Source organism: Capsicum annuum, chromosome 8, assembly GCF_002878395.1.
Source record: "Capsicum annuum cultivar UCD-10X-F1 chromosome 8, UCD10Xv1.1, whole genome shotgun sequence".
In the NCBI taxonomy this organism is placed as follows: domain Eukaryota; kingdom Viridiplantae; phylum Streptophyta; class Magnoliopsida; order Solanales; family Solanaceae; genus Capsicum; species Capsicum annuum.
In genome coordinates, this window is record NC_061118.1 from 113,837,435 (window position 1) to 113,842,586 (window position 5,152).

The 5,152-nt window shown below is 32.6% G+C and overlaps 1 long non-coding RNA gene across 1 annotated transcript; it reads left to right on the forward strand.

Annotated features, from left to right (window-relative positions):
- Positions 1-325: 325 nt before the first annotated feature.
- Positions 326-2,730, forward strand: LOC107839077. The gene is made up of 2 exons (XR_001665007.2): positions 326-515; positions 2,175-2,730. It is a non-coding gene; the product is annotated as an uncharacterized LOC107839077 (long non-coding RNA).
- Positions 2,731-5,152: the final 2,422 nt, after the last annotated feature.

Here is a 5,152-nt window from a genome sequence, read left to right on the forward strand (position 1 = left end):
TGTAAAAAGCGACTAAAAAAAAGAGACCTCAAAAATAGGTTGAAAATAAGAGACCTTATCCTCTTAATTTTTTTTTTTTAAATAAAGAGACCTCATGAAGTCGGTAAATAATAAAAAAAAAATTAGCGACACAATATTAAAGACTTCAAGAGGTCAAAATAAAATGCAGAAAAGTTAGTGCCAAAAGAAAGCCAATAAAATTTTAAACATTGTAGCCTCATGAGGTCGCTATAATTTTGATAAATTAATATTTATTAATAAAATTAGTTATATATCACTATTTTATTAAATGTGAAGTTAAAATATATACTAATTTAATTATTTCAATATTTTTAAATATAATTAGAAAAATAAAACCCCCAAATTAAAAGTCAGTTCTCTCAAAATTTGATATTGGAGCACCTTGCTGCGACTCTTACTCTTTACTGTGCCATCATCACCTCCGGCGGTGGCTCCAAACTGAGCATCAAAAAAAAAATTTTAATTGATTTAGAGGGTTTGTATACAGGTTTATGGTAATTTCTATTTCTTTTTTTGCATCTTTGGTATTCTGTGTTTTAATTGTGCGATGGCGGCTGCGACGGTGGCTGAACAACAATCTATTTCAGAATATGGTGCTTGTATATTTTTCATCTATTTCGAAATTTGGTATTCTGTATTTTGGTTCTGCACTGGCGGCTGCGACGGTGGCTGATCAACAATCTATTCCGGAATATGGTGCTTGTATATTTTTTTTATATATTTCAAAATTTGGTATACTGTTTTTTAGTTCTGCGATGGTGGCTGGACAACAAGTTTTGATCTTTTTTACTTGTATATGGTGCTTTTTATCAACATTTAGCTAATGTATTTGGGAAATGTAAACGAATGAAAAGGAATTTCGAAAGTAGAGCTGGTAATGAAACTCTATACAGAAAAAGAAAGCCAAACAGGGAGTACAGAAATATGAAAAAATAGAAAACCTACCAATTACACCGAGAATATATGAAAATTAAAATCACCAACTTAAAGAAGATCTTAGGCTGCATTTGAGTAAGGGGTTGCTTGTAAAGCTTAGCTTCCAAATGGATAACTAGTTTCTACTAATTAACAATGGTTAGAATCGTTGTCAATCTACCAGAAACCTTTCTTCACCGACAACTACTGCTAAGGCTAACTAATGCCTGCATAGAAACAACAAACACCAAATTGAGTCATTGACATATACATCAACCTTGTTTCGGATACAAAGTAAAGGCTGTTGCATGCCGTATTTTTTCGTTCAGGTTCAACATTGTCCCTCCTCACTTTACTAGGAATGATCTTACTGTATGAAAGTAACATGACATGAATCACCCTTTACATAATAAGCAAGATAATAAGATGAAGGTTGAATAACAAATATATCTCTGTCAAGATGAATACAAATAGAAATGTGAAGTACTGGTCTAGGCTTGAGTTCAACTGCGGAAGAGAGGCCTCAATAAGTGGCTTAGATAGCTGGTTGAAATCATTTCTGGAAATATCATACAAGTAGTGTATCAAGATGAAGAAAGGAGTACCAAGAAAGGGAATATGAAACTCTAGAAATAATACGTTTCATTTACTTCTTGGTGTGTTGTAATAGGTTGGATAATTACAGCTCAACTGACATGCTAATAACTTTAGTTAAAGAAATGGAACATTTCAAAATTCAAGCTTACCTTTGATACAGCTTAAGGCAACACAAGTGAGATGTTCAAAAATATTGAAAAATAAATAGATTGATATAGTGCTCACTTCAGAAAGAGGATGGTGAGATAAAAATTATGCATCATTGACGTAGTTGTATATTTACAGTATTGTTACAAGTCCGTGTAGTAATTATCATGAGATATGTTGGTTCCCTAACCTCAGAGGCTAAATTCGACCGCTAGTTGCTTGTTAAAAGTTTTCTATAAGAATTTTGATTGTGTGGTTTGGGATTATTTGTCAGCTTTGTTAAGTCTGTTAACTTAAATCTCATCTGTTTTATCTATTTTTGTTTTTCCTAAGTTTGAACCAATTTGTACTTGCTTTATTTAAGCCAAGAGTCTATTAGCAACAATATCTCTATGTCAATGAGGTAGGGGTAATTTATCTTAGTTTTTCTTGTCATTACAGAGAAATTCTTTCATTAGCAAATTAACTCATCTTAGTTTATCTTGTTATTACAGAGAAAGTGTTTTTGACATCCAGAACATGAAGCCCAGATTAAAACAAACTTCAAGTTAAAAGCTGGGCGCATACTTGTTGGCTTGCTATCAAAAGCTCGTGTAAATTACAAGAGGCCTAGGTGGATTCTGCCTGAAAATTGGCAAAAGTCAATTGACCATTGGGCGACAGATTTGAGGTTCAAGCAGATTAGTGAGATGGCAAGAAAGCTAGAGCATCTAATAAGGTTGGCTCTTTACACACGAGTGGAGCTCAGAGTTGGCTCTTTACACACGAGTGGAGCTCAGAGTTAGGGAAATGTAAGGACAAAACTAGTAGGTCATTCATGCGATTGTGATAATTTTCATTGAATTGTGACTGCTTAGTGATACCTTATCCTCAGACGACCAATTATTCTGGGCTATTTAACATAAGATACTATAATAAACCGTTACTAACAGTAAACTTTGGTTCCCCTTTTCTAACAATTCTGTCTATGTAATGGTTTAGCCATGATAGAATTCTTTTCGTTATAAGCTTGCCAAAATGAAAAATGGCTAAATCAAACATTATTCGTCATTGCACCTTCAATTCCTTATGCAATTTTTATGAAGGTTGAAATTATGCTTTTCTTCCCAAGTTTCGTATAAAGAAAAATATGGTCCAATTTGTTACATTGCCATTCTTGTCACTCTGTGTTGGTTATAATGTGAACAACTTGTTAGGAGGTCATTTTTTGCAAATTGCTGGTAAATTTGTTCTCATCCATAATGTTTAAAATTCGTAGTGATCAATAATTGCTTTTCCCTATTTCTCTTTTCAATATTTGTCTGCCACTCTTCACATGAATAGAGCAAGGTATGAGGCACCATAAAGAAATTTATTAGATTTGCACTATTTTTAAGACTTCTACTTTTTAACCACTATTTACTTCCCGCTTTGTAATGCAGATCTCAAATAAATCTATGTGAATATATTGCTTGAAAGAAAATAAAATCGTTTGAAACTAAAATTAGAATTGATGTGCCTAGAGTTACATAGCTTGATAATTAATAAATGTAGTAGCCTATTTATTTGTCAAAATATACTTGCAACGGTTTGTTTGGAACCTAGAGCTACAATTGATGTAACTGAAGTTAACCGTGTTGTTCGGGCAAGCTTGCTTCTTCTTAGCATCAATGTCTCCTTTACAATGTTCATCTTATAGATATATTATGCATTAGTGACTCAATATTCACTCCCTTATAGCATTACTGATCTCAATAATGTCATATAGAACTTCCCTTTTACTAGCAAGAATGTTATATATTCTTCTTTTGTCGATTTTTTTCTTTTAAATTTTCAGTCCATTTAGTTTAGGTGCATACTAATTACAACACAAATTTTTGCTTATAAACAATAAATTGAGATGGTGTCATCTGATGAATTATTGCTAGACTTTTAGTATCTAAATATGAGAAATATAAGAGAAGAATATTATTGAATCATGTATCTACATTATATAAAGAACCTTTCTGGTACATAAGTTATTCAGAATGAGACATCAACTTCAGTCAATATACATACAATATTTTTGATGTTTCAGCCAGTGTTTCGTAATCATTATTTCATAGCAATTAAAATTCAATTAATTTTGTTTGAAGGAAAAGGAACTTGGGAGGCCAATAACTCAGGCTGAGGCATTCAAGGTTACACATACAAGGAAGAAGAAAACCCCTAGAGATCCTGATGTTTGGGTTGAGCCACGAGCTCAGCTGATGTATGTAAGCCTCTATTTCTAGTAGTAATTACCTTGTTTTTTAAATTTATATTCTAATATTATTATCATTAAATTTAGGATCGATATCTGTAATTCATAGAGGATTTTTGCAAACTCTGCCAGAAGATAGACGATACCTACCACTTAACCAAGAGCAGAATGAGAGAATATAGTTAGATGCGGTTGGTGACCCTAGTAGGTATGGATATGCTTATGGCTTACCCCAATGAACCTTTTGTGAATTTCATTTGGAACTAGAAGGTCTCTGTAGTTTCCAGGATGATGAGTCAAGGGAGGAGATTTTGGCTTTGAATCAACAAATAGTTGAGCTATCTAGAAAAGCTAAGGCCTCGCAAGCTAGGAAAGGGCAAAGGGATATACAATATGTAGGAATGAAGGCCCAATTTGATGCATTACTTGCTTCGGGGGGATTCCCTCTTGTACCGGTGATGTAGTACGCCTTTCTCGGCCTCCACATTCTCTACCTATTTCACATGGACTATATGGTTAATAAAGAGATGTGACTGAGGAGCCCAACAGTAATGAAGATGATAAGGATTACTATGTGGAAAATACACTGCCGCGTTGTTAAAGTTGAATGTCGTCTAAATAATCTGAACTTTATACTCTATGATAGTTTATTCAAATTATTAAGTGTTTTTGAATGCATTAAAATGTTAAACTAGTCTGAACAATAGTACTGTTAAATAACTTATGACTTCTATGTTTTGTTCGTTCAATTTCAAGATATTTAAATTTGATTTTGTGGTTATTGGATTATATTTACTTGTGTTTGTTGAAGTTTTATTGATTGATGGGAGTTGTTAGAGCTCGATTTAATTGATTATATTGTATATATTATTGAATTGAATTAAAATGATTGGAATTTGTAAAAGCTCTTTTTTTTTGCGAAAAAAGAGACCTCACAAAAGCGACTTAATGAGGTCTCTTTTTCACAATTTCATTTTTCGCATGCTTAAATAAAAGACCGCAACAGGTCGCTTATATTTTAAATAAATTGATTATAATAAAAATTAAGAAGTAATAGTCACCTCATGAGGTGTATTTTAAATTAAATCAAATAGAGACTTCATGAGGTCTCTTTTAATAAAATAATAATAATCATAAAAAATAATTTAGAGACCTCGGGAGGTCTCTTTTTGGAAAATTCAAAAAATAACCTAGTGACCTCGTGAGGTTGCTTTTAAGTAACCTCATGAGGTCACTTACAAAAGCGACCTA